The 13,254-nt window shown below is 41.9% G+C and overlaps 1 long non-coding RNA gene across 1 annotated transcript; it reads right to left on the reverse strand.

The window, feature by feature from the left end:
* Positions 1 to 2,227: 2,227 nt before the first annotated feature.
* LOC141413762 (uncharacterized) lies at positions 2,228 to 13,037 on the reverse strand. Its single transcript, XR_012438638.1, has 3 exons — positions 12,461 to 13,037; positions 10,954 to 11,069; positions 2,228 to 2,386 (listed from the first exon to the last, which is right to left on the reverse strand). It is a non-coding gene; the product is annotated as an uncharacterized lncRNA (long non-coding RNA).
* Positions 13,038 to 13,254: the final 217 nt, after the last annotated feature.

The raw sequence follows: 13,254 nt of genomic DNA on the forward strand, positions 1-13,254 counted from the left end.
AAAGCGAAGATTAAGGTATGGTTTGTGGGTTGGTGAGCCTGTTGCTGGCAGCTCAGCAAGGCCATGGGGCTATGAGGTGGGGCAGTGGGCACAACCGTGAGAATGTTGGAAGGTCGCAGGCATAATTTGCAGAGTGCATGAGGGGGCCGGATGGGGGATTTCCAGCTGTGATATTTAGATTTCCATTGGGCAGGGCAGGTCTCAGTGGAGATGGGGCAAGCTCTAAGGTCGGAGGAGAGACATAAGGGAAGGTGACAGTGGCACCGTGTCAACCACTTCCAGGTGGAGTTAAAAGGCATAGCTATTTTCTTCTGGGGACCCAGCACCTTTCATCAAGAGTAAGTTGGTGACTGATTAAAAAAGAAGAAATGGAAGATTAAGCCTGAGAGGCCAGAGGAGAAAATAGCTTCCAGGTGGAAAGAATGGGGTAGAATGGTGGGTCCTGTGCTATTCCTGTGAAGTCAGGGTGCCTTCAAGCAGCCCACTGTTCTCCCGCCCTCCCAGGCAGTGCTGGGCGACAGCCAGGCCTAGGCGGCAAAGGGCTTCCTATCTGCCAAGCAGTGAAAATGTTTAATAAAATATTTACCTCCATGTATAAGAATAACGATGACAGAATGGCAAACAGCAGTTAAACAGCTTTAACAGACACGGGAGAGCAGCCCTGGGATCTTTTTAATGAGAATGACAACTTCTTGTTGAATTTCTGAGGCTCCTCTGGGGCACCTACCACACCCACACTAACCCCAGGAGAGTTGTGGATGGAGGGGGCTACCAGCCCAGCACAATGGTCCCCTGCAGGAAGGTGCCACTCAGAGGGGTCAAAGCCAGCCTTACCCCCAGCCCTTTTGCTTTCTGATTCCTGCCTTACCTTACACAGAAGGGTCTTCTGTCTTGGTCAATTTGTGATATTGATTAACTAGGAGTTCAGCCCTTTCTCACTGGGTTGGGCTTACAGGCAGCACGCACCTTGGTTGTGTGATAATTCTGAGTTGGAGACAAGGAAGGAGTTGGGCAGAGGGGAATGAAAGGAATAAAACTCTTTATGTACCATGTGAAAATGGATAGGAAACAAAACCATTGACTAAATATGTTTTACGTTTTTTTTCCCCCCTCCACTAGGGAACTTTTTGTATTTTTCCTCTCCAATTGGGAAAAGAAATAAAAACAAAACAATTTTCTCTCTCATTGAAATAAATACACCTTCATGTCTCTAAATATATCAAACCATGTTAGAGAAAGTAAATTACACATAAAGATGTTTATATGTTACATCAGTAAAGGGTGTTTGATAAATATTTCACTTTCTCTTAGTCTCACGACCTCCATCTTTTTTTGTGTGTGTCTTTTGTATTTTCCAGATATTTTCTACCTGTAGTTGTCACTTTATTAGAAAGATACCATCTTGGTTTTCCCATATTATAGTGAGCGGAGGAAGGGCCAACGTAGGATCTCTACCCACATGCTTTTTTTCTATTTCTTGGAAGAACATTAACTAGCCCTGAATTTAAGAGCATGCAAAGCAGTCATAATTCTTGAGGAAAGAAGCTATTTATTTATTTAAGGGCAATACAAAGGGCCCATTACTTTTTGACATGGAATTTATACTTGGTGGAATTTTCATGAATAAAAACTCATTTCACTAAATATTTTCTAGTAAAAATATGGCTTGCTTTTTTGGTGCAGAGTCTGGCGTGTCTGTTTTTCAAAGTAAGGCTTGTGAGACTACGGGAGGTGGATAAATGAACAGACTCTTTAATAAGACAGGCGCCCGGAATGGCAGTGAAATGCAATACCAAAAAGTAAACAAAGAGCATTGTGTGAAAAAAGAGCAAGTTGAAATTAATCTTGCTTTTCCAATTTGAGAACACGCTCATGGTTGTTAGTAACTGAGTCAAGACATTTAAATCACATATATACTTTTATATCTTGACAGTGACCTTTTCTAAGTATGCAGTGGGGATGAGATGAGCCAAGCCACGCTCCGGAAAGAGCATTTCAGTTAATTGAACATGAAGTGTGTTGCAATCTGATAACATTAATAATACACGATTGCTACTTTATATCTAATATGTAGTTCATTTGGTCAGAGTCTAACTAAAGCATTCTACAAATGTTAGCATATGAATCCTGTTGCAAACTTATAAACGAGGCAGCTATATTTTAGTGCGTTTGGAAGGATCTTTGTATTAGTTATCTTGACTGTGTAACAAATCACCCCAAAACTTAGTAGTTTCAAACAAAGATTTATTATATCACACACATCTGACAGTCAGCAATCAGGAATGGCTTAGTTAGGAGGTTCTGACTCAAGGTCTCTTGAATGGTCAGGGATGTAGCTCAGTGGTCCATCATATGCTTAGTATGCACAGGGATCTGGGTTTGATCTCTAGGACCAAAGAAGAAAAAGAAAAAGAAAGAAAAGCATTGGCCAGTGTAATAAGGCTTGATCCATTTCTGTCTAACTCATTGTCTCTCTGTGACATAGCCTTAGCATCTCCCCGCCATCACGTCCCTCATTCAGCTGCTAAGTACAGCTCACTCTCAAGGGGAGACCCCACTTCTTGGAGTAGTAAAGAATTGTGGACATATGATAAATACACTATGATCCCTTATATACAAATCATGGTGGCTGACCTGCTCAAGGCCCTGAGCTACTGGAAAGACCCCACACGGAAGGCAGCAGACTTCTGTATGTCCTCCATACACTTTGTGTATGTTCCTCCATACACAAAGCCAAACACCACCAAAGTCACTGCTCACAAATCCATGATCTGCCTCTGTCCTGGGTCTCTGCAGAGTGGCAGGAGGCCTTCTGTTTAGAAATGGATGGAAGGAAGACAGGAGTCAGTTTTTTTCCTCATCAGCTCTGGGACCCTGAGAAAAATTCGTTTCTTTCAGGGATGGTTTCTGCCCTAGTAAAACAAGATGAGCTAGCTGAAGGGCTTCCACATTTGGTGGCCTTTGTAAGTCAGTCCTCTGGGGTGTTAAAGATTCACTGGTCTTCTGTAAAGTCTATGAGATCACAATCTCCTGGAATCCATGTAATTAAAACACTCCCCAAGTGTCTGGTGACCCTTCTGGTGACTGCAGAAACCACGGGGCTAGATGTCAGTGCTCTATTTTCAGGCGCCCCTTCTGAGCAGGTGTGATGGCACAAATCATTGACTCTCCATCCTGCCTACAATCAACAGGGGAACTTCAAAAAAACACATGTGATGCCTGGAGCCCTCCCTAGGCAAAATAAATCAGACATGGGGTGGGGGAGCCCAGGTATTGTTACGGCTTGTTTGTTTGTTTTCATCAGTTTAAAACTCCTCATGTCCAACCCAGTCACTGCACAGCAGAATCACCTGAGGAGTCCAGTTAAATCAGAACCTTATGGATGGAACCAAACATTTAAAAATTATTTTAAAACTCCTCAGGCCACCATCTCTAGCAATAAAGGAAATGCAAATTAAAACCACACTAAGATTCCACCTCACCCCTGTTAGAATAGCCATCATTAGCAACACCACCAACAACAGGTATTGGTGAGGATGCGGGGAAAAAGGAACCCTCTTACACTGCTGGTGGGAATGTAAACTAGTACAACCACCCTGGAAAAAAATTTGGAAGCTACTTAAAAAGCTAGACATTGATCTACCATTTGATCCAGCAATACCACTATTGGGGATATACCCAAAAGACTGTGACACAGGTTACTCCAGAGGCACCTGCACACCCATGTTTATTGCAGCACTATTCACAATAGCCAAATTATGGAAACAGCCAAGATGCCCCACTACTGACGAATGAATCAAGAAAATGTGGTATCTATACACAATGGAATTTTATGCAGCCATGAAGAAGAACGAAATGTTATCATTCGCTGGTAAATGGATAGAACTGGAGAACATCATTCTGAGTGAGGTTAGCCTGGCCCAAAAGACCAAAAATCGTATGTTCTCCCTCATATGTGGACATTAGATCAAGGGCAAACACAACAAGGGGATTGGACTTTGAGCACATGATAAAGCAAGAGCACACAAGGAAGGTATGAGGGTAGGTAAGACACCCAAAAAACTAGATAGCATTTGTTTCCCTCAATGTAGAGAAACTAAAGCAGATACTTTAAAGCAACTGAGGCCAATAGGAGAAGGGGACCAGGAACTAGAGAACAAGTTAGTTCAAGAAGAATTAATCTAGAAGGTAACACCCATGGCACAGGAAATCAATGTGAGTCAATGCCCTGTATAGCTATCCTTATCTCAACCAGCAAAAACCCTTGTTCCTTCCTATTATTGCTTATACTCTCTCTTCAACAAAATTAGAGATAAGGGCAAAATAGTTTCTGCCGGGTAGTGAGGAGGTGAGGGGGAGGGGGGTGAGGGGGGTAATGGAGGGGGTGGGGGAAGGGGGGAGAAATGACCCAAACATTGTATGCACATATGAATAAAATTAAAAAATAAGTAAATAAATAAAACTCCTCAGGCAATTAAAATGTACTGTGGAATTGACTTACCTCGTCTGAGGCAATACTAATGCTAACTCACCCACAAATAATTATTCAGAAGACCCCAAATTTAAATGCCAGAGTACATTAAGAAAAGAAATACATTTGTAAAGAAGGATATTAAAATTTGGAAATGGAAGATATTAAAAATTAAGTGGAAATGAGTTCCATTCCTGGCAATATGGCAGACTAAATCACTTAAAATTCCTCCCATTCTAAACTGCTTATAACTAGTAGTCAAAGTGCAACAAACACCCACTGAAATGAACTCAGGGGGCAGGAAGGAAAGGCCCCTCTAGGGGCCATAAGGAACAAGGATGGAGCATGGTGTAGCTGTCTTAGGCTGAGCATCAAAACAGGAAGGAGGGCTCAAGTGGGAGAGCGCCTCCTACTTAGCAAGTGCAAGGCCCTGAGTTCAAACCCCAGTAATGACAAAAACCCAAAAAACTAGAACTAAAATAAAATAAACCAAAACAGGAAGGAGACTATGCTTTGGGCCCATTAAAAGCAGGGAGGTGGAACAGAGAATCCCCAATACAGTTGGAACCCTTAAAGGTTGAATCATTAGAGAAATAATTTGCTTTAAAAAAATATAGCCAATGACACAGGGAGAAAAGAAGAAAGTCTGCCTGTCTTAGAAAGCATTGAGGGTGAGGCTTTACTGGGGAGGTGGGACTGCCCTTTAGCCATTGGTGTGAGTTTGGTGCCAGGAATCCCAAAGCTGAGAATGAATAAAAAAGTATAGGCTCAAAGCCAACCTACACATATACACAGGTCAGATCCTCTATAAGCAAAGTCCAGCAGATACACAAGTCCTGAGAACCTCAGATAACAGAAGACTCAGACAAACTACAAAATAAGTTAATAATTATTAAAAACAAAAAGAACATTTGGAACCAGGAGAAAACAACGTAACACTGTTTTTAAAAGTTGATTTGAAATAAAACTAAACAGAGTTTCCATAGGATTCTTTTTGTTTGTTTGTTTTTGGTGGGACCGGGGTTTGAACTCACAGAGTTTCTAGAAGTGACGCACCCTGTCACTGAAATGCAAAGCTCAGCAATGAGTTAAACAGTGTGATGAGATGCATTTGAAGAAAGCAATGCCAACAGCTCTGAGGAAAGTGCCCAGGATGCAGCACAGAGAGGCAAAGTGATAGGAAGTCAGAGATTCAGAGCACATCAGACTGAAAGGGAAGATGCATTGCATGTGCGTAAGAACCAGAAGGGGGAAGAGCTTCATTTAAATGATGGCAGAAAGTTTTCAAGACCTGATGGAAAACAATTCCAAAATTACAGATGCTCTGTGAGTCGTGAACCAGAAAAATAAAAAGAAATTCAAACTTGAACCTAGCATAGTAAAAATGCAGGAAACCAAAGACAAGGAGAAAAATTTTAAACTAGAGAGGAAAGACAGATTACCTTCAAAGGAATGACAACCAGACTTATTGCTAATGCTTCGGCAGTAAGAAGAGAAGTAAGAAGACATGCTAAAGTATTATTCAAAATGTTGAGATAAGATCACTGTCAATCTAGAAGACTACACCTAGAGAAATCATCTTTTCAGGATGAGAATAGTCAGATGTGGTGCTGCACACCTGTAATCTCAGCACCCAGGAGGTTAAGGCAGGAGGATCTTAACTTCCAGGCCAACCTGGGCAACACAGTGAGACCCTGTCTCAAAAAAACAAAACCAAAACCAAATAAAATCAAACAAGAAAAGGATGAGAGTAAAGTATAACATTTTTATGTTAATGGAAAAGCTTACTACTTACCTAACTTCCCTTTCTTCTTTTTTTTGGTGTTACTGGGGTTTGAACTCAGGGCCTCTTGCTTGCAAGGCAGGGGCTCTACCACTTGAGCCACTTCACCACTCATCTAACGTCCCTGAAAGAACTACTCAAGCCTATGTTCCAGAGAAGAAGGCTGCTGCCTGGAAGGAAGGAACATGTGTTAGAAGAAAGGTAAGCATGGGCAAATCCAAGCAATGACCTGTCTGCACATAAAATTATGGTGTGATTAAAAACAGGGTGGGTCTAAAATAACAAGCAGGAGAGGTTGGGGATGTAGCTTGGTGGTCATATGCTTAAGACCATGGGTTCAGTCCCAGCACAGGTGCTAAAATGGTACACTCTAGTAATCCTAGCACTTGGGAGGCTAAGGCAGGAGAATCATGAGTTCGAGGCCAGCCTGGGCTACACAGAAAGACCTTGTCTCAAAAAAGCAAAACAAAACCAAAAACCAATTAGCAACAATAAAAGTAGGTGGATGTAATTGAAGTTGAATCATTCTTAACTTCTGTGCAGTTCAAGGGGGTTTTATTATACATATTAAGAATGTAATCATTGAAAGAGTAAAAATAGAATATACAACTTATAAATTAGTAAAAGAAGAAAGAGGGACAAAGATTCTTGATCAATTCAATAGAAGAAAATAAGAGACAAACAGAATGCTTAGAGAAAGAAAAGTTAAAAAATGCAAAACGAAACTCAAGACGTCAATTTCAGAATGTCAGAAATTGGTGGAGTGAATACTGTTTATACATTGCTGGTAGGAATACAAGTTGGACTATTACTTGGAAGATAGCTCAGCATTACTTATTAAAGGTACATTATATTCAAATGCCTTCTGACCTTGCCATCACTCTGAAGAGAAATTCAGGCCTACGTACACTAGAAGACAAAAATGTTCATTATAGCCAGGTGACCGTGGCTCATGCCTGTAATCCTAGCTACTTGGGAGACAGAGATCAGGAGGATCTTGGTTTGAAGTCAGCCCAGGCAAATAGTTCTTGAGATTCTACCTTGAAGATATCCAACACAAAAAAGGGGTGGTGGAGTGGCTCAAGTGGTATGAGTGTCTGCCTAGCAAGCCTAAGGCCCCAAATTCAAACACCAGTACCACCAAGAAAAAAAGTTCATTATCGTTTGTAACACCTAAAACTGGAAACAATCCAAAGATCTCCTGGGAAGACAATGGACAAAGTAAACGGGAGCATAGCTGCATAATGGAATATTATACAACTATGAAAGACAGTGAACTACAACCAGATGGAACAATCCAGTTGACTGGTAGCAATTACACACTGAATAAAATAATCAGTGTCAGAAAATTTTCATGAAGCTTTAGAACAAGTGAAATACAATATTATTTAATCACTGATATATACAATAAAACTTTCTTAAAAGCAAAAGAGTAATAAATACAAGACTTAGGTTGGTGGTTGCTCTAGGCAGGGGAATGGAATGGGGAGGAGCACATAGATATGCTGGTCTCTCTGTTGTAATTATCTGGTTGAATAGTAGGTTTATAGGTGTTCATATTATGAACATATTAAAAAATAAAATGTGTGCTGGTAGAGTGGCTCAAGTGGTAGAGTGTTTGTCTAGCAAGCATGAGGCTCTGAGTTCAACCCTTAGTACTGCCAAAAAATGCCACAAGTCTGCCCAATGACAGTGTGTTATAAAAGAGATTGTGATTAATTTATTTTTATGCTCCTAATATCCATTTAATTTCAGCAATTATAACAATGTAAGTGGACTACACATGCCAGTTAACAAATAAATGAATAACAGCCAGCTATATACTGTTTACAAGAGACTCAACTAAAACTTAAAAGACATTGAAGGGTTGAAAGTAAAAGGAGAGAGTAAGACATACCAGGCAAGGGCTAACTAAAAGAGTAAATATATTTATCACCAAGTAGACTGTAAGGTAAAAAGCAAGAATAGAGATTATTTGTGTCAATATTAAAGGACTAATTCACTAGGAAAATGGTAACTATAAACTTGTATGCGCCTAACAATATTGCCTCGAAATACCCAAAGCAAAAAAGAGGAAAAAAAAAAAAAGAAGTAGAAATCTGCACAGCTATAGTGGAAGATTTTAACAGTTCTTTTTGATGTATCTGATAACATACTTCTAAAATACAGACAGCAAATACTGAGAGATTATAAATCTCAGTATTTCTCAGGAGAAAATGACAAATCCAATCATATAGAAATTTACTGCACCTCTATATAAAAGGCTGTGGACACTCTAGATAACAAAATTAATAATTTGATGTAATTAGATTGACATAGAATGCTATGCTGGAGTTATACACTTCTTTTGCAAAACCACATTAAATATTTATAACACTTGAACATGTACCAATAACTCACAAAGTATCTGCTCTAATAAACTACTTTCTTTAGTAAAGAATTAACCCAATTCACTTAATTTTGACATTAATTAAAAAAAACTTCAAATAGTTTTCATGCTTAGAAATTCTAAAATACACCTGTATTGAGCCATTGCTCAAAGAAGAAATGACATTTGAAATATGAACATTTTGTAAACTTGATAATAAAAAAGACTATATATCTTGTGCAGTATAGTTTGCGTGATACCTGGAGTGAAAACTGTGGTCTTAAAATCAGAAAACAGAAGATTAAAATGAATGTACTAAGCTATCAAATCAAGAAATTAAAAAAAAAAAAAAGGGCTGGTGGATGGAGTAGCTTAAGTGGTAGAGCTCCTGCCTAGCAAGCATGAGGCCGAGTTTAAGCCCCAGTGCCACCAAAAAATAAAACAAAATAAACAAAGATAAAAGAAATTGAAAAAAAGAGCAACAGATGCTGAGGATGTAGCTTAGTGAAAGAGTGTTTGCCTAGCATTCATGAGGCCCCCAATACTGAAAAAAAAATTCTATCATCTATCTTTCTATCTTTCTTCCTATCTATCTATCTAGGCAACAGAACATACCTGAAGAGAGTAATAAAAGGATATAAGAAGGAAGGGAATAACATAAACCCATTCCTGTAATCCTGGCATTCAGGAGACTGAGGAAGGATAGAGAGCTCAAGACCAGTATGGGATACATAGTGAAACCTTGTCTCAAAAAAAAAAAAAAAAAAAAAAGATATACAGTATATATTAATATTGTATAACATGTAATAGTCTTATTCTTATATAGTGTGAGACATAATAGATTAACAACAAAAATTAATGAAACAGAAAAATAAGAGTATTAACAAAATTAAAATCTGAGTCTTTGAAAATACTAGTAGAATATAAATACCAGTTTAAAAAAAAATCCCACAGATCTCTGGCACAATTGATCCAGACAAGGGAAGATATGTATAAAATAATATTTGGAATGAGGAAGAGGACATCATGCATAGATACAGCAGAGATTAAAATAATATGAAGAGAAACTGTAGACTGCACTTTGTCAGTGCATTTGAAAACGTAGATAGCATGGATAATTCCCTTGAAAAATATAGTGTGTAAAAATGGATCCAAGAAGAAAATAGAAGACCTGAAGAGATTTCCTAAGCATTAAGGAAATGGAATCAGTAGTTGAACATCAGCCTATGAAATGGCTATCCCAGACTCAGGCTTTTTACCGGCAAGTTCTACCAAACATTCAAGGAACACATAATTCCAATCTTAAACACACTGTTCCAGAAAATGGAAAAAGAAGGAACATTTACTAGCTCATTTTAGGAGGCCAGTATAAGCAGACAAAGGCGATATGAAAAGGGGAAATTATAGCCAGTTTGACTCCTGAATATGGACACACACACACAAAAAATCTCAGAGTGAAATTAGATGTTGACCTTCATTCATTCATTCGTCCATTCATTCACCCAACAATTATTGTCAACCGCCCCGTGCTGGTATAAGGAGGACAAAAATGGATGGGAGCCTGTGGTTTGATGTAGATGAGCAATAAAGCAAACGATCCCTGGACAAGGAACACAGAGGACATTCTTGCAGGTTACAGTGTATATCCAGGGGCACTCAACCTAGTCAGGTCTGGGAGAGATTTCCGAGGAGACTGGATGTGGAAAGACTGTTTTGGAGGTTATAATGGGCTCAGGTGGGAGATCTGAGATGGTAGCAAGAAAGATGGATTTGAGAGATACTTAGGAGGTGAATCCTACAGATCTGACAGGTGGATTGCACAAGGAAGGGGTGAGGGAGAGGGTTCAGCCTATGTTGTCTCCAGGCAACTGGGTCTGTTTACTGATTGAGGGAACCCTAAAAGATGCTCAGATTTAGGGGAAAAGAGCATGGCCATGTTGAGTTTGGAGTATGTTTAGGAAGGTTCAGTGGAGATGCTGATTAGGACACAGACCAGAGCCTGGAACTCTGAGAAGGTCAGGGCTGGAGATTTTGAGTAGCATCAACATGGTGTGGTATTTAAACCCATTCCACTGAGAAGGGCATTTAGGGAGGGTGTGGAGCCAGAGGAGACAATAGGGCTGAAGATGAACAACAGTAGTTAAAGGAAAGACAGAAAAGGAGTCAGGACAAAGAGACAGAAAAGGAAGGGCTGGGGCTGGTGAGGGACCAGTCTTGAGTGTGTGGTCATTGGGAGAGCTAGGGAAGATAGACACTCAAGAAGAGGTCTTTAGCTATAATGTTACTGCCCATAAATTAAAAATAAGTAGAAATACAGTGGTTCAGACTTACATTGGAGTCTTCCATTGGCCACTGTGCACCAGCCCTTCAGGGTTTTCAGTCAGTGAGTTCAGCAAGCGGCAGTTTGGGTAGATTTATACAAGGAAGAAGGCCACCACTCTTGCCTCCTGAAAAACAGAATGAACATGCAGGCAGCAGAGCCAAAGGGCACAGAACCCATGGTCAAGGCCACTCTGAGGAACTGACTGGTGGGGATGGGATGCTGCCTGGGAGCTTGGCATCTCTGAGACCCCTGTGTAAAACTGAGGGGGAGGGGTCGAATAAGGAAAGGTCTTTCTAGCTCTGATGGTCTGTGGTTCTATTGTAAAAATCCAAAACACAATCCAATTAGCTGTGTTGTCTGCATTTTGTTATTGAGAATTGTAATAAATTATCATCAATAACAACTGGCTTTTCAACACACAAGACCCCAGATGATTTGAGAAGCAGCTTGGAGTGATGGGAAATGCTTGGGTTTGTGGTTTAAAGCCTTAAAGTGCCTTCTCAATACCATATTAAACAATAATTGATAATAACTGTGACCTATGGAGGTTTACAATGAGAAACATTTTATAGTATTTGTTCACTTCAAACAACTTCACACTCTCCACCCCTCCCCCATCAGTCCTGTCAGGGAAGTATTATTCCAATTTACAAGACAGAGAGATTGTGAGTTTGGTCACCTAAGCTTTGGCTAGTGTTGAGATTTTTCCAAATGTTCCATGTTTCCAAGACCTCAGTGGATTTGGTATAGTTTTGGTGTTGAGTGTATTCCATTGTCTACTAAGCACATGAAAATTAATGGAAAAGTGTTAATTGGGCATCAATTCATGCTTAATACTAATCTGACTATTTGATGAACCACAACTTTATGTTGTCGCTCATGACACATTAACTTAGTTTATTGTAATAATTTAAAACAATAAGGATAATTGTATCCTTATTGTTTTAAATACCCCATAAATTGAATCCAGCCTGAGTCTGGCCAGCATTGGATCTGCTGGAGAAGTGTGTGACGCCTTCGGGAAGCTACAATACAGGTCTTTTCAAGTTTTCATTGCACGAAGGGAGGAAGCCAGCATTTTCTAAGCACTTACTGTGTGCCCAAGACCCGTGCTGTATCTTTCTGCTCCTAAGGGGAGGGCTGTGTGTGAGCCTGAAGCCTTCTGCTAGCGACCTCCCCAGGTCGTGACAGGTCTTGGGTTATTTCAATCTCACGCACTTTACTACCTCTGCATGGAAAGCCTGGGTAACTTGAAAAATAACATAGACAACTGACGGATAGGAGAGAGGTTTCCTGAAATAACCACCCTTCCCAGTCATCCCAGGGACGCCTCCAAACTACTTCTTACCATATACAAACATTTGCTTTGAACCCCAACCACTTGACCTTGACCCCTACAAACCTATATTATATTTTTAAAACGCTGTATGATTAACGCGGAAGCCCTGTCTCGCCCCAGCAATCGCGTCAGTTTCTCAGAGTTCCAAAATAACCTTTCCCGGCACGGATCCGTACCTCTGCTGGGGAAGGGCGGGGAGCCGCGCAAGACATGCGGGCGTGAAGCGAAAGAGAGCCAGAGAACTTGCAGCGCGAAGGGAAAATAAAACTTGTGGCTGGTGTTTGTGCGGGAGGGTCCCCGCCATCCTGAAGCCCCTCCATCCTGGGAGGTCTTGGGGGCCGCCCGAGGGAGTGCCAGGGTGTGGGTTTGCTCCCGACGTCCTTGACCTAAATTTCTGCGCGGTGGCTGGAAACAGGGCGGCAGGGCGGGCGGCTGGTGCCATCCCCGGATCCGGGCGGCAGGGGCCGGCGAACTTGAATGGAGAGCTGAACTGGTGGTGGTGGGGGGGGCAAGGAGGGGACCCGAAGGGCGTACAGGGGGGCATCTTCTCCCGGGCCCCGGTGAAGAGCTGCGGTGAGCTCCCCGCGCCTCCCCCTCTCCCGATCCTCCCGCCCCCCGCGGCCCATGTGATCCTGGGGAGTCAGTCGGGGTGCGCTCCCCGGCTTCCAGTCGGCCAGAGGCGGGGCCCTTCGGGCAGCGGGGTTCGCGCGCCACCCTCGTGGGTCCGGCCGCTGGGGGCCGAGTGTGCGCGCGCGGGCAGGCGGGGGCCGCACGGGGTGCGTGACGTCACCGCATTGGTTACACGACGTTCTAGAACTCCGCCCCACGTGCGCGGGGAGGAGGGGGAGGAGGAGGAGGAGATGGGGGTGGGGAGGAGGAGGGGGAGAGGTGGGGATGGGCCGGGGGGGGGCGGGGACGGGGGGTGTGCGAGGCGGCTGGGCTGAGCTAAGCCGAGCCCACGTGTGACGGC

Source organism: Castor canadensis, chromosome 11 (assembly GCF_047511655.1).
Source record: "Castor canadensis chromosome 11, mCasCan1.hap1v2, whole genome shotgun sequence".
NCBI classification, from domain to species: domain Eukaryota; kingdom Metazoa; phylum Chordata; class Mammalia; order Rodentia; family Castoridae; genus Castor; species Castor canadensis.